Source organism: Ursus americanus, chromosome X (assembly GCF_024610735.1).
Source record: "Ursus americanus isolate L20-20 chromosome X, mUrsAme1.1.p, whole genome shotgun sequence".
In the NCBI taxonomy this organism is placed as follows: domain Eukaryota; kingdom Metazoa; phylum Chordata; class Mammalia; order Carnivora; family Ursidae; genus Ursus; species Ursus americanus.
In genome coordinates, this window is record NC_142164.1 from 119,872,840 (window position 1) to 119,895,976 (window position 23,137).

The following is a 23,137-nucleotide window of genomic DNA, read 5'->3' on the forward strand; positions in this document are numbered from 1 at the left end:
CATGTAAAAATATTGTTACCATGCATGCCCATTTCCAGTCACTTATCTTTCGGATTTCCTTTAGAACTTGTACTAGAGAGAGAGACACGTGGGTGCCTCAGTCAGTTACGTGCTGACTTTGAATTTCAGCTCAGGTCATTATCTCAGGGTTGTGAGATCGAGCCCCCCCCACCCCACTTTGTGTTGGGCTCCATGCTCAGCGTGGAGTCTGCTTGGGATTCTCTCCCTCTACCCATCCTCCCCCTCATGCTCTCTCTCTAAATAAATAAATAAAATCTTTAAAAAAAAATGGTATACTAGAGACACCATTATTATTGAAACAATTTCCACAATTAAATTCATTCAAACTGTATTTTGTAGAAGATAAACTAGCAATAAATGCATAGCATCCAATTTTTAGAAAAATTTAAATCACATTTTTTGTTAATATAATAATTAGTAATTTAGCCAGTATTTTCCCAAGAAGTGATCTTGCCGTTATCTCAGAAGATTCATCAAGGTAGATTGGTTGGGTCTATTTCATACCATATGCTGGAAATCTGTTTATTTTTTTAAGTTTTTTTAAAGATTTTATTTATTTGAGAGAGAGTGAGAGCCAGAGAGACCACAGAGGGAGAAGGAGAGGGATCGAGATAGTCAAAGACAGAGCATGAGCCAGAGGGAGAGGGAGAAGCAGACTCCCCGCTGAGCAGGGAGCCCAATGTGGGGCTCGATCCCAGGACTCTGGGATCATGACCTGAGCTGAAGGCAGATGCTTCACTGACTGAGCCACCCAGTTGCCCCCAAAATGATGGAAATTTAAAACTTTTTCTTGTTTTCTGGAGGGCTGATCTTTCATTTCTGGGGAAGGCATGAGGTTTCAGGACATCTCCTACTTGCAGGTGTTTGGCCATATTTCATCCTAATGCTATAGATGACACTTTCCCTACCCAGTTTAATGCCTTTAGATTCCTTCACTTTAGGTCCTTGGGGGTTTTGGTGAAGAAGTCATGTTTGTAATGGGCCATAGTTAACCTGAAATTCTCTTCTTCCTGTTTCTACTTTGCTGGTTTGATTTATGTACAATTCACTCCATATTCTCTCTTGCTAATTTGTAAATTCTTACATTTTTTTTACTATCAGTTGATGATAATCCCCCTTCCCCTCTGCAAGTCCATTTAAAAAAATACTATTTACGAATGAAATCCCCATAACTTATGACTTACAGTTGGATTTTCACTAAAACTATCTACCTGTACTCTCTTTTCCGTCAATAAAAATCAGTTTTATAATCGTTAACTTTTCCCCCACCAGTTCCTAAATTTTCCCTCCATCAATTTTGGGCATTCAAGTCTGTCTGTGATTATAATTCCCTTACGGTACAGTTCTTGCTCTCAAAAATTCTCTTTTAGGGGCACCTGGGTAGCTCCATGGGTTAAGCATCCAACCCTCGATTTTTGTTCAGGTCATGATCTCAGGGTCGTGGGATCGAGCCCCACATTGGGCTCCATGCCAGTGCGGAGCCTACTTGAGATTCTCTCTGCCTCTCCCTCTGCCCCTCCTACCCGGTCACACGTTCTCTCTCTAAAAATAAAAAAATAAATAAAATCTTTAAAAACAAAAAAGAATTCTCTTGTAGCAGTTGCTTAACCCATTCATTAGATTGCTTAGATTTATATGCTTCTATTTATCATTCTTTATTATGTTGTCTCTCTGATTGAGACACATTCATGTTTGATCGTCCAGGTCATTACATTGAATGTTAAGAATGAAATCCGTTTCGACGAATTCAGTGATATTTTTTAGTTAAGATATTTTTAATTGCTGAGAAAAGATCTTCACGGCTGAACCGCCTTACATCCTGTCGTTAACTGTACATATTTTTCCTTGGGTTCTATCATAATCCTTGCATTCCGTCCTCGAGAATAGTTTATTTCTGGTACGATGTCCATTTTCATATGCACGAACCTCTACTGGCACTTTTTATTTAGAACATGGTAATTTGAAAAGGACATTCACTAAACACAACTCCTAAACATTTTAAGTTATATCTTTAAAGCTCCCATCTGCACGTTTTATTTATTCTGTTCTCAGCGGGAAGCGGTGACTGTTGAGTTGGTCTTCATTCTTCAGGCTAGAGCTCCCACCACCTAGCTTTATCTCCCTCTGTGCCCTTAAGCCAGTGAGTTTGGACTCCATTCAGCACGTTCTTTGTCCAAACTCTTGGTATCTGAGGTTGGGGCAGGTTTCCCCTCAGAATCTATGAGCAACCTCAAGAGTGAATTCGGAGAAAGATAGGGAGGAGTCTTCATTGTATCTCTATTTTCTGTAAATTCATGTTTTATATTTAAAGTCCATTTAACGTTGATCCACCATGGGTTGGGCCATGAACAAAATGGGCAGGAAACATCCCAACCGTCAGTTTCAGTGTAACTCACCTATTCTTTGGGGAACCAATTGAGTGGGTAAACTCAAACAGGGCCCCTAAGGATAGAGTCCAGTATTTGATGTCCATAATTTTACTTCCTAAATTCGTGCAGAGAACTTTATAATGATATCTCGAAACATGCAAAATGGAAGAGGAACATGTTCTTCCCACTTAAAAAAACATGTAAAGAAACCAAATTTTTTATAATGAATGGTATGTCGCTATCCCTGTGTCTAACATGGAAGCCACAGCCTCTCACCAGGGATATTAATCTGAATTCAGATGGCACTTTTCATCGATGCAATCAGCAGCCTCATCGTGATTGTTCTTGGTGTTGAAGGACTGTCATATCTGACCTAAGCCCACCCTGTAGGTAGATGCTAAGTTGACCTAGTTAGAGCTCCCTTGTGTGCAAAATATAGATGAAGACTAACTTGAGTCCTGCAAATGCCGAATACCGAATTCATTACTGACCATGTATCTGCCACAGGATCTGCATGATTACTGGTTGAGAAATTAAATGAATACATAAACGAATAAAAGCTTAAACAAACAAAACTTTCAACAGCACAGAAGCTGCAGGTAATCAATCAGAGGTAATGCATAATTCCAGAATGAGAGATCCGATCATGGACACAAACACCTGAACTATTTTGCTTTCCTCTCTCAGGTTCTAAATACAGACGTCTTCATCTGGGAGGGTTGACTGAAGAAGGATTTTTTTCTTTCTTTTCTTTTTCTTTTTAAAGAGCACCAAATCATCCTGCAGCATTGAACATGCCAAAACTTTTGGCAATTGGATTATTCCCAAGAGTATTATACTCTTCCAATCTTACAGCCCGAGTTTCTACAGAGCACTTGGATATTTTTAATAAACTCTTAAGTGTCTTTGAAAGCAAAATGAGGAAACTCCTCTATTTCTACCTGTGCGTGTGTATATATGTACAGATACACAACCAGTAAAGACCACTTACAGAACACAAAAGAAGTCCTTTTGCAATAGATGGCAAGAATACCATGCAGTGTTTGGTGTGCTAGTGAAAATTACATTAATAGGGACATAGTCTGAAATGTGAAGTCATCATACCTCCACAGAAGATTCTCATCCAGACAGAGGAATACAAACACACACCACCACCACCACCACCACCACCACCAGCAACAACAACAACAGTAGTAGTAGAAACAAGAATAAAAACAAACGAGAGTAGGTGGGGAATTGGAAATACTAAAGAAATTGATGCTATTCAAAAGTTAGGGCAAAAATTTGGTTCGAAGGCATCATATTGAGACAGAACATTCTACCATAGAATTCTTTAAAACCTGTATTGAAAACCAGCCTTAAAAACCTTCTAGGCCTGTGGAATAGGATACGTTCTGGGATCTCTCAGACTTTTAGTCTTTTCCAACATCATACCCGGAGATTGTTAGCATTTGCTTCAACAATGGTTGTGGAAATCAATTCAGATTAATTGTATAAAATGTTCATTTGAGAGCCTGACATACACCATACATTCCGTAAATGGGGACTCCACAAGGAATGGAGACATTCAATTTATATTCAGGAATGTAACAAATTAACTGGAATATCAGAATTACTTTATACTCTCGGAGAGAGCAGAAGAGAATTTGAGTAATAAATGGGTATGTCCTTGAATCCTTAATATGGCTCTCATTGTCCTGCATGTCTCTGCAGGAATTAATCACAGAGTGAGACCATGTATCCTGAGAAAGGGAACCTACCCAACTCCATGCTGCTGAAGACCCACAACGCTCATCCTCGACTGAGGACCCTTTAAGCCAGGTACACGCTTCTAGAATGCTCTTTGTGGTTGGAACCTCAGGAATTTTCTGGGAATGCTTCTTAGAAATCACATTATGAAAGTCTGTTTAGCAATGTATTCATATAAGAACTGCAAGTGGGAGTTTGAAGATGTTTTCAGGCAGCCTTAAGAATGATCATTCATCAAAAATTTGAAGATGTGAAAGAAAACTGTTACATCATATTTCCTACCAAATTTCTTTTATGTTGACACTTCAAGGTCTGTAGATGGATTCCGTTCACAGTAAGTAGTATTTAAAAAAAAAAAGAAAACAAATAAGATAGGGTTCGTTTCATTCCATTTATTGTTTATCTATGCTAACATTTTTTTGAAAGTCTGGACATTTCAAGAACTGCTCAGTCTCTATATTGTTTACTTTCAAAATGTCAACCATCACTGACTAATTTGACTCTTTCCTTAGCGAAGGGCATTTTGACGGGATTGTCCTCCACAATGGAAGGATCCTTCATGCGCTCTAACGAACTTACTTGACTTCTGGGTTTTGCTTTAATTTAAATAGCATGACTGAAAATCTAGCTGTGCCACTCATGGGTGATTTTAATAATCAAAGTCATTTAATTTATCTGCACCAAGCTCCCTTTTGGTTAAACGGATACAACCTGCTGTCGAATTCTACTTTACAAAAATCTGTAGTTTAAAAAATGTTGAGAGAGTAATGTCTCATCCAGTGATTGCCTACAGTTATGAAACTTAGTCACTACTGAGATGCGTCCTCAAGAACGTAGCGTTCCCTTTGGGGTCACTGGATCCTGTGACCCCTTCAGAGACACGTCTTCACTAACACCAAACAGCTGCAAACAAATTTTGTGTTGTTCTGTTTTTCACTGTGCTTGCTGACGTGGTTCCCGCTGATTGTATATCCAGTACTTAGGAATGTTGGCATTGCATACATAGCACAGAGTAGGGGTTTTGCATATCACAGGTGTTTGATATCCATAAATAGGTCTTTGTATTTTGCAAATTCTTACAATGCATGTCCTGGTGATCAAAGAACACACAATGCAATAGATTTCTGCTAAAAGCTGTCTGATTCTCTATCTCACACCTACCATAGACACCCTCACACAACACACATTTATGCGTAGGTGTGTTTTGGTTATTATGTCTATCTCTATGATAAACTAAATTTGTCACAGAATAGATGCCTTAAGGATGGAGGGCATTTAAAAGATTATAAGACAACTGAGACGATAAATCTGTATATAAACTAATGTTCTCTGTGGGACTATTATTTTAATGAAGAATGAATTATCTCAGTCACCAATAATCTAAGAGAAGAAATTAATATCTCTTAATAGGCAATTTAATATCAAATGATTGCTCTTTAATAAAACAATGCAACTTTTAACTGTTGTGTAAGGCACCTGGTTCTGCGTGTTCTTCTCTAATATACTGAGCTAGGCTGTTAGAGCAGAAAGTGATTCACTGAGCACTTTAATCTCTGGTGTTCTAACCATTGCTGTGGCAATCTTAATAAACCATAATCGAGCAGTACAAGTGCCTTCAATGTGTCTGGATATCATGTTTCGTAGGAATGTCCTTGAAAATAGTCCCATTAGGATAATGGATATCCTTTGTGTTTTATGTGTATGATGATGACACCCCTGTGAGCTTTTCAAGAAATCTGCATCCAGTGCAAATGAGAAAAGGAAGCACGCTCTCCTTACAAATTTTTGTTTGTGTGTTTTCTTTCAAGTTTCTTTTCCCCTAAAGCTTAATTTTTTATTGTGGTTTTAAGGAAAATGTTAAATGGACCATCCTAAGTTCGTCCACGTGTTCAGTTCAGCAGCATGAAGTGTATTGAAAGAGTTGGGCAACAGATCTCTGGAACATTTTCATCTTGCAAACCTGTAACTCCAGGCTGGTAGACATTGATTCCCACCACACACACCCCCCACCGCCGGACCCCATCCTAGCTGTAGGAAACACCTTTCTGCTTTCTGTTTCTATGATTTTGACCAGATACTTCATAAGAGTGCAATTCCACAGCATGTGTCCTTTGGTGATGGGGTTATTTTGCTTAGTGTCATGTCCTCAAAGTTCACTCATGGTTTAGCATGTGACACGCTTGCCTTTTTCAAGGCTGTCAAATTTCTTGGATGTGACACCAAAACCAGGGGTGACAACAAGCAAAATTGGACAAGTGAGACCACACCAACCTTTGAAAACTTTTGCATATCAAAACAGGCAGTCAACAGAGCGAAGAGGGAGCTTAATTGCAAATCGTGAATGTATGAAGAATTCCCACAACTCAAAGCAACAGAATAGCCCAATCTGGGGAAAAAAAAAAATGGGCAGAAGGCTTGAACAGAGCCCTTTGTCCTCAAGAAGACCTGCAGTCTCCCATAAGCATAAGAAAAGACGCTTAAAATCGCTAATCCCCAGAGAAATGTGAATCAGAACCACAGTGAGACCGCACCTGACACCAGACAGGATGGCGACTGTAGACAAAAAGAAAGTATGTTCCTGAGCACGCAGACTTGGAACCCGCACGCATTGTTGATGAAGATTGTAAAAATGGTGTGCTCTTTATGGAAAAAGGAGGTGTGGAGCTTCCTCAGATAATGAAAAATTGAATGATCAAATGACCAGCAATCCCACTTCTGGGTCTGTATCCCCTAGAATTCAAGCAGGTTGGAGATGTATGTGCACCCCCGTGTTCTCTGCACTAATATTTGCAGTATCCCAAAAAGTGGAAGCAGCTCACAAGTCCATCAGTAAATGAAGGGGTAAAGACATACGGTGGACTATTACACAATCCTTATGATGTAGGAAACACATTAGGGTTCAAAGCCAACAGCCAAGAAAGACTTCCTGAGATGTCTTTGGTGCAAAAAGGTGGATTTATTAAAGCACAGGGACAGGACCTGGGGGCAGAAAGAGCTGCACTGGGGTCAGGAGGAGTGGCCCATTATATACCCTCAAGTTGGGAGGGGTTAGGGATAGCGTAAGTCTCTAAGAAATTTTGGAAGCAAGGTTTCCAGGACCTTGGGAAGGCTAGCTGTTGGGAAAAGGTCATTTATTACCGTTTAATAAAACCTTAGTCATGAGACCCTTCGGATGTGTATCAGTGGGCCATACGCTTGGGGATGATTGCCAACATGGATCTTGGGGGATTTAGAGGTAAAGGAAATTTCCAAAGGAAGCTTGATATGTTAAAGTAGACTTACGAATCCTAGGGGTCAGGCTAAGATTGCCTTTTGCCCTCAGCAAGTGTCAACATCAAGGCATCTGAACTCCTAGAGGAAGGTCACCCTGCCTGTTTCCTTGTCAGTGGGGTACAGGTAGCAAGGAAATATAGTAATTTTTCTTTAGCCTTTGTTCCCCACATCAGTAAAGCTTAATTTCCTCATAGATTTCTTTCCAAGGTTCAAGTCCGGCTGTTTAACTAAAATGAATATTTTAAAAGCCACGTGCAATGAATAATGATTATACCTCTAAGACGGACATGATTTTTGTAAAACAGAAGGCACACACACACAAACAAAAAACTGACTCAGGCTAGCTTAAGCAGTATGGAGAAAATTGCAATTAAACTTGAAATCTGAAAACAAAAGGACGAAATTAGGTGGAGAAGAAAGTTTACCATATACAATAAAATTTTAAGAGACTTTCCTATTAATGTCCTATGTGAATAGTTTAATTCATTCAGAGACTAGTTCGTCAAAGACATTTATATGAAAGGTTTTACCTGATAAGTACACATACGAAGCAAAAATTAAGTGTTACTTGGGAAAATAGAGTTTATGTCAATGTAATAATCATACATGCGTAGTTATATTTCTGATGAGTTACTCTATTTTTAAAAACTTGGTCCCATTGCTGATCTGTACCACGTGTATGCTTGTGTGTGCACGCACACCACGTGTGTGGGATTCAAACAACATGGTGTATGTGAAAATATTTTGAACCCTGTAAATGCATAAATCACCATACACACTCCTATGTTGAGTACCAGTCTCCCGAGAGTCATGACTAAGACCCAGGTCTTTCAAGGTGCGATTTCACTCTGTCTGCAATCATGAAAAAGTCATCTCACCATACCATCTTGGCTTCGTATTCGTGTCCTGCTAGTCCGCCTGGTGGATACGACACTCTCTGTCCCATCGCAGACATTAATTATGGCAATCATTGTCCAGCAATAGGACATCTGGCATATTCATAAGGAAGGAACTCCCCAGGTGACCACCAGCATTCATTCTTCTTGGGAATATAACCCCCGCCCCCCGCTTTAGTTGCTTCCCATATATTCTTGTCTTTGCTTCACAACCATTACTTGAAACATCATAATAGTATCAAATTTAATAATTTAATAAAGTGAAATATGAGCATAGAAGGAGAATTTGCTTTCCATAATGCAAATAAGCTCTATAACGCTCCGAATATCCACTGTTAATTATTTTCAACTGTCTAATCAATAAGAACCTTTGGACTTCTAATTTTCAATTAGAAGTAGCACAAATTCACCGCAATAACAGAACTCATTTCAAAATACAGCATCGAATCGTATAATGGTTACATGCAATATCAGTTTAATATAAGTTGGCATTCAGAGGCGAAAGGGTTGAAAATACCATTTTATTAACATTGTACTTTATAAGTCTAAAATGTTTGAACATTCTGGCAGGGTTCCTAATTTATATTTAATCCCATTTAAAATATTCCTCTGAATAAATTAGACTCTAAGGCAGCTATTCACATTAGGTCTTAAAATGATAAACAGAATTGGACAATTTAGGCAGAGAACAGCTGTCCTGTATTTGGCCACATGTCATTATTATACTCACGTATGCAATCAATATGGACTCAATTACTAGAAATAATGGAAATCGTAATACTTCACTCCAGTAGTTTAATTTGCTTGCATGATTTATTGTGCTTTATTAACCAAAAGGAGATTATACTCTTGTATGTGAAGGTGTTATTATTTGAGGATAGGGAAAGCTCAGGTGTAGACGTATGAAAAGAATATGGGTGCAGAAGTAGTGCTCGTTCTAAGAATAAACTGGGAAAGGACTAAGCAATTTGGGGGGCACATAATTATTTGGACAATGCTCATTAAGACATTTATGCCACGGTGAGGAGTAGGAACAGCTTAATACTACTTACGTGGAGAGTGCGGGGTCCTTGGGCGTCCATGGCGATGAGCAAGGCAGGTCATCTCTTGGACCTCTGTGCACTTAGCTGTCGTTGGGCGGAATGCATGCCAACGGTCTCTGCTTGCTGTAAAATCATATGCTGCTATAATCACTTCCAGGTAAAGCGATGCATGACTTTAGGACTACGTTAACGGAAACACTGAACGTGATAGGACAACACCAACAAAAACTCTTTTCCTGCCAATATTCTACTTTTGCCGATTGCTACCTTTTCGTTTTGGGTGTGTTCGTTTGATAGAAGACAAGCATGACATAATCCTATTTTTAGATAGCTCTTGATGGATTACACAGTATCAAAAGGACTGCATAATAATGAATGCATAAGAACTAGAGTGACTCTAGGTTCCAGACGCAAACAGAGATGATGGTTGACTCTTGAACTAAAACAGCAAAGACGCTGCTGCTTCTCCACATTGAAAACCATCACAGTCCTGAACTGGTTACTTCCATTCCCATACTTTGTCCCATATTCCTATTCACCTGAGTCCCAAGAGTTTCCTGATTCTTGTGAACAGCACCACCTGGGAGAGCTGATCTATAAATCTGTCTACAAGGTGAGTCCCTAGCTGGTGGCTCATGGAAATAGCCCCAAGGTGATCTGCTTCAATTATTAGGGGCCTGATTATCACCACCTATATATTTAAGGGTCTAGTAGAGAAAATCAGAGTTCAGATCACACCAGCTTACTACATTCAGGAGCAAATTCAGATGATAGGATTCGAGATCAAATCCATTATCTAACATATTCTGAATTCTTTTGAATTTCCTCGAAAAAGGTGGACCTTTCCCATGGCTTAGACAATTAAGTGAAAGGCTCTAGCTTTTTTTTTTTTCCATTAAGTTCAATTAGCCGACATATAGTACATATTAGTTTTGATGTAGTGTTCAGTGATTCGTTAGTTGTGTATAACACCCAGTGCTCATCACATCACATGCCCTCCTTAATACCCATCACCCAGTTACCCCATCCCCCACCCACCTCCCTTCCCATAACCCTCAATTTGTCTCCTGGAATCAAGAGTCCCTCATGGTTTGTCTCCCTCTCTGATTTCTTCCCATTCAGTTTTCCCTCTTTTCCCCTATGGTCCTCTGCGCTATTCCTTATGTTCCACATACGAGTGACACCATATGATAATTGTCTTTCTCTGATTGACTTATTTCACTTAGCATAATCCCCTCCAGTTCCATCCATGTCAGTGCAAATGGTGGGTAATCATCCTTTCTAATGGCTGAGTAATATTCCATTGTATATATGGACCACATCTTCTTTATCCAGTCATCTGTTGAAGGATGTCTCGGCTCCTTCCACAATTTAGCTATTGTGGACAATGCTGCTATGAACATTGGGGTGCAGGTGCCCCTTCTTTTCACTACATCTGTATCTTTGGGGTAAATACCCAGTAGTGCAATTGCTGGGTTGTAGGATACATTTCTAATGGCCTTCCGTGTGATACTGACATTGCCAGTCCCGGGACCTTTGCCTGAGAGCCTCTAGTTTAATAAGTGAAGAAATCTAAAGTTGGAATAATTTTTAAAGTAATCAAAATGACATTTGATCCAACACATATGTTAATTGATCCCAAAGATAATGAGGTAGAACTTCTTACCTTAGCCAGGTAATTCCTTAAAAAGTGCTATATGAACACGGTATTCCCTCCCATTGATATCGTTGTGTCTCAAGAAACATAATCACGGAGCACATCAAATGCATTAAATATATCACTTGAGTAAGCCCTCTGAAATGTAATCGAAATATCAGATTGTGTTGGGTCTCATTTCAAGGGAATTGCAGCAGAAGTCATTGATGACTTCTGGTTCCTAGAATCAGGCAGCAGTAAGTTCCTTATGCAAAACAGATTATGACCAAAAGCATTATTTAGCACTCATGATAAAAAGAGAAGGTTTTGAAAACCAAATCGAAACGCCGGCAATGAGAGCATATTAGCTAAGTAAGTAAATGGCTTCGCCTGTGGGACCAAATCATTAAACTGGGAATCGAGGTGCAGAGCCAAACTCCACAAAAAAAAAACAGAATTTCTCCATGACTGTAAGGGTGCTCACCCAAGATGTAGTCCTGAGTGGTTTAGCCCCATGATACGCTAAGTGTTGTAGGGAAGCTTGCTTTTCCAGATAAACTTCCTCCCGTAGTTAATCTCACTGTCATGTCCGATTTCCAAAATGAAGCTAAGCATCGCATCCTATTTTTAAAGTCAGAGAAGTGGCAGTCGTTTCCTGAAATTCAGAATGTATGCATAAGAGACCTTTCCAGTTCACAGAAGTCATGTTCCGTTGGCTATTCAAACTTTGCTTTACTTTCAGAAAGATACAGGACACCCAATTAAATTTGAATTTTACATAGATAAACCTGAGATCATTTTTAGTAGAAATATGTCTTTCTGTTGGGACATAGTTGTGTTAAAATACTATTCATTGTAGTCCACAATGCAAATTTAACTGGGCATCCTGAATTTTATGTGATAACCCCATTCCCCCAAAAACAAAGAACCCCCCCAAACCCCCAAAACTGCTTTACATCGAACGTTGTTGGACTCTGGTCTGTGTTCTTTATAATGCCAGCTGCCTACTTCCGCTGTCTATTCTGGGGAAACCTTGGTCATTTTCAAGGGGCTTCGCTGCCATCTATAAATGACATTTCTCAAATATTTGTTACAAGACTATCGCATTTTGATTATTTAATGAGAATATCCTCTGTGTGCATGCATTTATCCATGTAAAACATATATACCAGCATTTGACAAATGCAAGCAACCAATCACAGATATTACTTCATTAGGGGGCATTCTGTCCCCTCCATATGAAAGTGATAATATTTTAAGGAAAGTTCTGTAGATACTGCTCGTGCCCTAGAGAAAACTGCCATTCTTTTGTGCTTGATATTGGTGTGCTGACATTGCAAAGTATTCAGGTGCACCTGCCTGGCTCAGTCTGTTGGAAGTACAGCTCTTGGTCTCCAGGTTGTGAGTTCAAGCCTCGCGTTGCGGGTAGACATTAACTTAAAGCTTTTTAAAAAATAATTTTTATAAAGACTGCAAAAATGTCCTTGCACATGCATTTCTGCTTTAAAAGTATGGTTATTAAACTGAGTGTGCGTCCTCAATGGTAGAAACCAGGATTTCCCATATTAGCGACTATAGCGTAAGACGGTATCGTGGCTGCTTCTAGGAACGCGTCGGATACGGCACACGGTTCCCGCATGTCATTACTACTCCTACAAAGCGTGCTTCAGTTAACGGGAGGTGCTGGGCTTTTGCGAGCGGGATTATGTGGAAAGGTCTTCGTTCGGGCCTCCCAGAAAACGGTCTAGTGTCACAGTATCTGTCGCACATGTACTTTGAGAAATTCCCTGGGGAAGCACCATTTGGGGGAACAGCGTAGCCAATAATGGGTCGGTCTCCGTGTCCTTCACCACTTTGGGTAAACGTAGAGCCCTTGTCCCCGCCCACCTGTCGGATCTAGTGTAGGGGGTTCCCCGAATGACCACAGCCCAGGGGCGGGGAGGTGGGGTGTCATCCTGGGCACTCCCTGCGTGTCGGTGACGCAGGGCCGTGTGTGGAGCTTTGGCTGGGGTGCTTTTGTCTTGCCCATCCTGGGGCCAGCCGTGCCTCCTTCCCCCAGGGGGGGAAAACAACAACGAGAAAACAAAACCACCAAGCCAAGAGTCACAGGATTTCACTGTCAGAAAACTTCGCCGGTAGGGTTGAGTGCCAGGGACTGTGGGCTTGGCTTGCCCTCCAAGGCTGGAACTTTTGTTGACTCTTTCCTCTTACTTCTGTTCATCTCAGACACAGCAAAGCAGTCAGAATCGGGTATGGGTTTATGGAGCCTGGACTGTGTCAGCCACTGTCTCCAAAACATGGGGTCACGTGCACAAGACAAACAGCTTCTCTGCGTGGTGGGGATTGTATGTTAGCAGAGAAAGTCAGAAAACCAGCAAACATGCACATAATGTCAAGATGGCCTGATTGTTAAAATGTATGATCTTGCACTTTCTGTGGTTCCTAACGTACCCCAGTCAAAATCGCACCTCTTTCACTTTACTCAGAACCTTTAAACGAACATGCCCCAGGTCCCATGTGCCTAAAAGCACCTTGCTTTATCTCCATGGGAAGCCCGACATTATTTTACCCTGTTGGCTGCCCATATTTCCAATGACACATTCAGTATCTCAACAGCAATCATTAAATAGAAAAAGAAAAAAAATACAACAGCCACCTGCCAAGCTCTCAGTACCTTAGCACAGAAGGACAGAGTTTTTACGTGCATTTTCAAGTAAGACCCAAGGACACTCAGATAATTATGTTGTGTATTTGTGTAATATCTAACTTTATTATTAAACACCGTTTGGGAAGGGGGATGAGGTCTAATTGCTGGAAAGCTATATGCTGTTGACAACACATAATAGTTGCAGAGCCCATGCACGAGTCCAGATGTGTGCTGATGACGGCTGGAACTACCCAAACTCGTTACTCTCACCACAAGCCCTTTGATATTTGATTATTCTCTTTTACTTTCTCCTCTGCATTAATGATATCAAAGTGTTCTGTCATTAAAACTCTAGCCAGAGGCTGAGCGGGGGATAGTCTTTTCTTATCTGTTGAAACGATTTTTTTCCACTTTACCTTTAAAAAAAAAAAAGTCTCTGATTTAGCATGGCTAGCTCAAAGTTTATTGTCTGCGTTCATCTGTTGCTTTGAGAAGGGAGCCAGTCATCTTTATGAAGAAAAGGTATCCTTTTATATTTGAGAGGCAAACTAAAGAAGGAGCAGATTTTAGGAATTCCGTGAAGAATTCCTGAAGAGACAACTTATTCCAAGAAGATATTTATAGGGAGTTAGATGCCCGTAGCTTTCCTAGAGAGAAAGAGGATGATTTAGCCTTAATTTGGAGTGTTGTGAGTACAGAGATGTCTAACATTTTAGATATTTTAGAGAATTTATGGAGTACATATTTTTATTTCAAAGGTAACAGAGATACACAGTAAATGCATCGATAACAGATCAGAATGCAATTCCTAGGAGCGACTGAGAGGACCGAAGAAAACCATTCTTCCGTGGGCACTTTTTAGAAATACACGTGCATTTAGCTCGGTGCAATAATTTCTCGGGCTTGCTTACGGGTTAATCATCAGCATTTTATACAATCATACACTGAGCACTGGACCACGACTTCTATTTAGATGACCAGGACTGTCCTTACTTGCTAATGACGAGTGTATAGAGGGACTTATTATTGTAATGTATCTCTGTATCCTTATTACGTTCTTCATTGAACCTAGTAACGTTATTACTTTCCTCGCAGAACTCTAACTCTGTGTTTTTATGAGTTACAATGTTCTCTTACCCATGCGTTGCATTGGGCTCTGTGTTTGAACATCCGTCAACCTCTTGCTACGTATTTGAGAAGCGGTGGTATAAATTATGTAGAATTTCACTCAGAGGAAATATTCTGTCTCACTTGTGTCAATCCAGGCTCTGTCTGTGAAGTGTCAGTAACAGCCTTTGGCCAAACCGTGGTTTACTTATAAAATGGACATATTAGAACGTACATCCTAAGATATTTGTGAAGATAAAATGATATAATAGGGATAGCACACGGCTAGAGGCGTGCTTCATCCTAATCAATCAGGAAATGCAAACATATCGTTATGATCACATTGACGCGTATAACAGAGATGAACGAGATTCAGTGATCATAAATTCAATCATCAAACCCAGAGGTGTGCACATTGGAAAACAAGAGGTTTTAGACTTTAAACCAAGAGTCTTCCTCTTTACTTGTTCAAAATATGCCTCGATAGGGGTGCCTGAGCCTGGGGTGCCTACGTGGTACAGTACATTAATCCTGCAACTCTTGATTTCGGCTCAGGTCGTGACCTCAGGGTCGTGGGATCAGCTCTGCCCTGAGTGTGGAGTCTGCTTGTCCCTTTCCCTCTGCTCCTCCCTCCTGCTTATGCTCTCTCTCTCTAAAATGAATATATAAAATACTTTAAAAAAACAATAAAATATGCCAGGATAGAGTCGTGTAGAATTTCTTCTACAATTATATGTGTGTGTGTATAATTGTATATATATATAGTATATTATATGTATAATTGTATATACACAAGCATAATTGTATATTTATATATTGTATATTATATGTATAATTGTATATACACAAATATAATTGTATATGTATTGTATATTATATGTATAATTGTATATATACAAATATAATTGTATATTTATGTATTGTATATTATATGTATAATTGTGTATTTATATATTATATATATAATTGTATATATACAAATATAATTGTATATTTATGTATTGTATATTATATGTATAATTGTATATGTCCAAATATAATTATATATTTATATATTGTATATTATATATAATTGTATATTATGTGTATACAAATATATATATATATTCAAGTAAAATACTTGAATTGAGGGTTTCCCACTTGAGTGGCTGGAAAGAAGGTCCTATTGTGAAAGGACACAGATTGTCACACTTGAAATGCCAAAGTCATCAGGGTCTCTTTCCACTAGAATAAGTTTGGGGCTCCATCACTTTGAAACCATATCCAGGGTATCGTCACCAGGCATTTCCCATAGCTAAGTGGCCATCCGGAATCCGGAAGATCACCTCCAGCGACTCTGCCTGCCTCTGATGTCGTGATCAGTGGCCTTTGTGAAACTTGCACTCCCAATGCTGATGATTTCATGTACTGGGATGCGGAGGGATGATTACTCAGTTGCCTCTTTACCTCCATCGGGATACAGGGAAAGTAATTGCCGCACTGAAAAGATTGCTATGAGAAACACATCACATAATAGAGATAAATGACTTAAGTATCTCGAGCACATCACAAATATTCAATAAATATTACTGCAGGGAGTACAAATTCACGAATGATATTATGTGTAGAAAAAAAAAACATATCATTTTGACTTTAAAGTCAGGATGCATGGGACCTAAATCATGAGGCATGTCTAGATGCCCCGAAACCAGAAGAGGCTATGATTCAAGGAACATAAGGGAAAAACATAGTCAGGGAGCACTGCATAATTTTTATGCATTCATTCCAGCCCGTAGAGTATAACACACTAGTGCGTGTGAACATCTCATCGTCGTAGGCAGTCTGGCAAGGCTGTATTTGACTGAAAACCTTGAATTCAACGAGAAAGATCCAACCTTACCGAGGTTTGAAGAAAGAGCTTCCCCAGAAGAGAGGAGGAGAGACGGCGATGGGTGTTTTCCCAGAGCAGAAGGAGGAGGACCAGAAGCCTGGTTGGTGGGCTTTCTGTTCTGATGGGGTCATGCAGTGTTGTGCCCACGGGCCACATGATGGCAGAACCTTGTGGTCTATTCTGAACAGTGTGTTAGACGCTTGCAGGGTTTCAATCCTGAGAGATGGAGGATGGTGTAGAATGTAGTCCTCTCCTATATGCTTTACCCAGTGGGGAACACAGGAAGACGGGGGTCCAATGTTAGCTGCACCAACAGCCCAGAAAGAGCTGACTGCAGGACACAGACACAGCAGGTGTTCAACGTCCGGGGATTCTGCACGTCGCTTTCAGCTAGAATGGATAGAGTTGTGGCTGTTCTTTGTTTTTGTTTTTCATGTATGGACAGAAAAGGAATCAGGCGTGCATTCTAGATTTTTGTAAAACATTTTATTAATTTATTTGACAGAGAGCACAAGCAGGGGAACTGCAGGCAGAGGGAGAGGGAGAAGCAGGCCCCCCGCGGAGCAGGGAGCCCAACACGGGACTCCATCCCAGGACCCTGGGATCATGACCTGAGCCGAAGACAGGTGCTTAACCCACTGAGCCACCCAGGCGCCCCTAAATTTTTTTTTTAACAAGTGAGTTTACAGTATGGAAATTCAGAGTTAAGAGTCAGTGAGCATTGAATACTTGCTGTTGGTGTCGGGGAAATGAAGAGATCCAGTTGACCACGTAGCCTTGGCCATTGGCTTTATCTGTGCAAGAAGCAGCAGGTGTGAGAATGAGAACTGTGGGAGTGTGGAGTTCTCCAGATGGAGATGGTCTTTGAACCTCCAGTGGACTCTGAACGTCATTTCTCAAAGGAGGGGTCTGTAGCCATGCCTGGGACTCTGTGATCGTTGACCTCATAACGGGGAAGAAAGGCCTTGGAGGAGGGGGATTTGGATCAGATCCCCCTGAGAACCTGGAAACACAACCCCACAGAACATCGCTGGGTCTGGTCTGATCAGAGCAGACAGACGATGAGAAGCAAGGGAGAGACGAGGACGTGGACAAGATCCGTCCTAGCTCACACACACTGCATTATTCTAAACAAATCTAGAAATGTCTGCTCCATCAGCAAACCTAATTAAACAGCCACAGATATATCGATGGCATATTATGAAGCCGTTAATTAAAACCAGGCTATGCTAATCACACCATGTGGAAAGAATATTTGTCCTGCTGGTAAAAATTTCTTAGAAAACAGTTTTATGCTGTACCAATGTTATATACCATGGGACATACAGGAAGATTGCAATTATTCATAAAATTGCGTATGACGTATTGGAAGAAAATACAAGAAAATATGAAAATAATTGCTTCTGAGCAGGAGACATAAAAGGATGTATTTCCTTCTTTGTTTCTGTGTTTCTCTACTTTTCACAACTTTTCTGTATTTCACCATGCATTTCAGTGTAAAAAGGACAAATCCCTCACAGCTATGGTCCTTGAAATTCGCTTCCACATTTATGAAAAAAAAATCATTGAAACCCATAGCTCACTCACACACGTTAATAGGAAGACAGCTGATGCATGATTAAAAATGAAAAAAAAAATTAACCACAAACCCAAGACTGAATTGAAAAGGAAAAGGTCATTCTGTCCTTGGGTGCAGACACATTTAATCCACGTTGGTAGAGATTTCCACGGAGAAGAACCACAGTAGATACTGGGAGGTTGCTGACGCGAAATCCACTTTCCGTGGGACAAAGTGATCTACGCGTAGGCTTTTCCCGTGACCTCACGCCGCTAAACACTTACCTGCCGCCTGTAGAGTACTGAGTTGGATAAATGGTGGTTTACTGTAGGGACATGCTTGCCCTTTCTTCTTCTGAGACATGTTGAATGGGTAGATTTGTACATTTTATCGTGTCTCAGAACGAGACGGGATTGGAGCTTACAGCAGGTAGTCCGGGGAATGGTCAGTCATGCTAGTGAGAGGTAGGTAAGGTCCTATTCTACAGGTGATCATTCTGCCTACAGATCACCTGCAGGTGATCATTTGTCCTACGTAGCTGATGAATATCAGGTTTGTGTTCGGTTCTGTGTTTGCATCGATGCAGGCTTACCGATCACCGTAGGACAGCGACCTCTGGTTTCTCTGTTTGCATAAGTGGCAAACACCTGTTTATAAAGATGAGGTCCCAAAATGAATACATGTCTTTCCTATGTGGACAACAGCTGCAGAACACCCTTTCTTCCTGTTTAGGCCCCCAGAAAGCTCCCCTTTTTTTTTTCTCTGCTAAGTATTCTCATCGTCTCAGACTCAGACATGTGCTCCTCCAAGTGGACTATTCCATCAAGTGGAAAATTGGCTTCCAAATTGAGCCATTTGTGAACTTAGCTGTTTTTTTCTTACCCCTTCACGTCTGAGGCAGGAGAACACATACCTTTTGCCACCCTGTGCACATCTCGCCCCTTCTAAATTGTGCCTGTACGTTAGACTGTGACCATATTCCTAATGCATGTTTTATGGATGAAAATGGACTTGCACTCCTGCTTCTGTAATCACCCCCAGAGCAATTTCAAGAATATCGAAAGGATTCTGTGAAACTCATTTTCATCAGACTGGCTGTCTGCTTTATTTAGAATTTTAAAATTAAGAAATTATATTACTAATACATTTGTCTTATGCTTAAAATGTGTGGGATTTTTTGTTTTATTTTTTGTATTGAGTATCTTAAGTTTTATTGGTGGCTACCTCTCTAAACCTGAGGTAACCTTCTATTTCATTTAACCTGGTCATCATTACCCAGTGATTCACAAAGCATCCGTTGGAGAGGTTCTCTTATCTGTATTAACAATTAATTTTCCCTGGTTATTGTTCTTTAAACCAACAGACTCTTCCTTCAGTACCTGAAACTCTTTTTTCTCCCTGAGAACATCACTAAGAATATTTTTGAATGTCATTTCATGTCGGAGACAGGCATTAATAAAGACATCCAAGGACACACACACAATCGCTGACATTCACATTACTGGTGGACACTGTATGTCTACACATAGTCCCACCTGTGGATGTGGGGTTCAGCAGGAAAATCAGTAAAATGCATGAAAAACACCCAGAAAAAAAACAAACAAACTTAAAGGGTATGTATGTGCATAGTGATGAATGGGTATATTTTACCCTTTGAACTGAATTACTCTTCTTTGCTTATGGAAAACCAGCTCATGTCGTTTCTAAATGTCCAGTTCCCACCTGGACATAACCAATTACAGTAATTACACAGTTTTCTTTTCACGTATTATATTCTTCCCTGGATGCCTTTAGCAAGGAAATAGTGGTATGTTTTAGGTTTCTCCCCATTGATTGGAATTCTGTTTGCTCCCCCCAAAATTGGGAAATGAATAGGGGCTTCTGAGAATCAGAAAAGCTTTTGGGGAAAAATGGTCTTATAGAATCATACAGTAATTTGTTTTCCCCAAAGACGTACGGTGCTATTAATTTATATGTGTGAGCTAGGTTTCAGATCATTTGCAAAGTACAGCGAAAAAATAATATTTTATAAATATTGTGAAAGTAATTTCATGCAGCCAGGGCAAGGGAAGTAACCTGCTGGGGGGGGGGAGGTAAGAGTGGAAACAAGTATCACCGCTTACAAATCTTGAAGATATTTGCAGCTTTCCTTTTGGTTCCTTCTTCAGAAGCTAGAAGATATGAACATCTCATAAACACCACAGACAGTTTTTATGTGTCACTTATACCTCGACAAAGCTGGGGACGGAGGGAGGGAGGAGGAAGGAAGGTAGGAAGGAAGGAGTGAAGGAAGGGAAGGAAGGGGGGCGCCTGAGTGGCTCAGTTGTTAAGCGTCTGCCTTCGGCTCAGGTCCTGGGATCAAGCCCCACATCGAGCTCCATGCTCTGCTAGGAGCCTGCATCTTCCTCTCCCACTCCCCCTGCTTGTGTTCCCTCTCTCACTGGCTGTCTCTGTGTCAAATAAATAAATAAAATCTTTAAAAAAAAAAGAGAGAGAATTTCATGGTATAAGCTGAAATGACTTCTTGATTTACGCACATTATAAATGGGGGAAGAGGGGCAGAGAGAGAGAGAGAGAGAAGCAGTCTCCCCGCTGAGCCAGGAGCCTGACGCAGGGCTTGATCCCAGGACCCTGAGATCATGACCTGAGCCAAAGGCAGACGCTTCACCGACTGAGCCACCCAGGTGCCCCGCACTTTATTAATCATTTTAGACACAAAATAAGCTGGGTTGGCTTTCATAGCTTCACATTTTAACTTCAGCCAGTAAACCTTCTACATTCTATCCTACCAGGAATGCATTTCCATGTGGTCTGCTTCCCTCCTGTTGTGTCATTTATTCTCACTTTACCTAAAAACACATATATTAAAGTTATAATTTATTAATGTGTTTATTGTGTAATTGACACATTACAATTTATGTCATGGTATTTATACTGCAATTTATTGATTGCCATAAATAATATATAAATCTATCAATTAAATTTATATGTTTATAATATATAAAATATATATTCAAATTATATATAAATATGTAATTATATATTGCATATAATAAATTTCTATAGTATAAACTAGAATATGTAATTATGCAATTATAATATATTTATGCAATTATATATATTTCTATAGTATATACACTATAATATATATTTATGCAATTATATAATATATCATCTATGCAATTATATATTTCTATGGTATATAAAGTATATTAATGCAGTTATATATTTATGCAATTATATATATTTCTATAGTATATACACTATAATATATATTTATGCAATTATATAATATATCATCTATGCAATTATATATTTCTATGGTATATAAACTATATTAATGCAGTTATATATTTATGCAATTATATATATTTCTATAGTATATACACTGAAATATATATTTATGCAATTTCAGAGGCTCCTGTACATTTAAGTACATTTGTATGTATACTTGCACACATGGTAGAAGTACAAAAGTATACATACATAAATATATAAAATAATGTATATTAGAAAATGTGTGAAAAGAGAAAGGTAGAACTTCTTGATTTGATGTTATACATATTTCTTCACTTAGTCTTATAGCCTTTCTGGGCTCAAAGTATTATATCCCAATTTTCTTTTTTTTTTTTCTGATCTTTTTTAATTAATTTATTTTTAATTAATGATTTTTTATTATATTATGTTAGTCACCATCCAATTTTGTTTTCTTTTAATTTTAGTTTTAAGTAACCTCTACACCCAACGAGGGGCTTGAACTTAAAATCCCGAGATCAAGAGTCACATGCTCTTTTGACAGAGCCAGCCAGGCGCCCCTCAATCCCAACTTTTAACGAGAGGTCAGACAATGTACACAAGGAAATATTTATGCTTGTCCGGTTGTCCAAAGGGAAAGTTCTTCTTCCTATAAATAGCAAGATCAACATATGCATTCCTACCAATCCAGCCTGCCCCAGTAAGAGAGTTCTTAATTCTTGTAGCTTTATGCCTCAGTAAAGGCTATCAGCAATGTGATGAGTATCTCAGAAACATGCGTCATTTCATGTATACTTTTGGTTGTGTGGAAACATTAAAAGAAAATTACACATTTAGAAAAAATCTTTTAAAAACAGGTGAGATCACGAACAATACACTAAAAGGCATAATTCTTTAAAAAGACCCATTGAGAGATTGTGCCTTAAAGAAGTAATGTTCACTTGGCACCAAAGAAATGTGATGCTTACTTAATATGATGAACCTTGAAGGACAGTTTATTTGTTAATGACATTTGGAAATATTTCACTAGAAATATTCCTTGGATGTTTTCCCATATTGGAACTCAGTGCGGCCAGCATAAGACAAGTCTTCCCTTAAAAAAAAAATAATAATAATCCATGTGTTCTAACGAGAATCATCTTAGAACTTAATATTGTACATGATTGAATTTCATGGTCACAAAGAGGAAATGAAAGATGTGCAAAAGACAGGTTCCTTTAAAAAGTACTTTATTGATGTGTCAGCCTCAAGTAATAAACGTGTGTGGTAGAGAAGACTTGAGAAATGTAGGAGCGGAACCTGTAAGCAAACAGGTCACCCCTGACACATGCTATGGAGTCTGTCACCTGCTCATGGCACACTGAATTTTCGTCTATACTTTTCTGTGAACGTGTACATGGTCTAATGCAGTTATACCTAATACTGTAGAAAAGGGGTCTGCGTTATGTTTGCTCGCCCCGTGTTGATCTCTGTCATCCGTCTGTCCATCTACCTGTCGTTCATCCGTCTCATTTATGGTTTATGTATCTACTATCTGTATCTGTCTGTCATCTGTCATCTATAGCTGTATTTATGTATATCCACCTACCACCTATCGTCTATCATGTATCTATGTATGATCCATCCATCCATCCATCCACCCACCCACCTATCCATCTGTCTATCATATCTAATCTACCTATCTATCTGTCCATCCATCCATCCACCCACCTA

General features: G+C 39.5%; 1 long non-coding RNA gene across 1 annotated transcript in view; it reads left to right on the forward strand.

The window, feature by feature from the left end:
* The window catches only part of LOC123802725 (uncharacterized), a 697,769-nt gene that overhangs the window by 270,607 nt on the left and 404,025 nt on the right, over nt 1-23,137 (forward strand). The window contains exon 2 of the long non-coding RNA XR_006782624.2: nt 4,104-4,211. This is a non-coding gene — a long non-coding RNA (uncharacterized LOC123802725). The remainder of the gene's footprint in view (nt 1-4,103; nt 4,212-23,137) is intronic.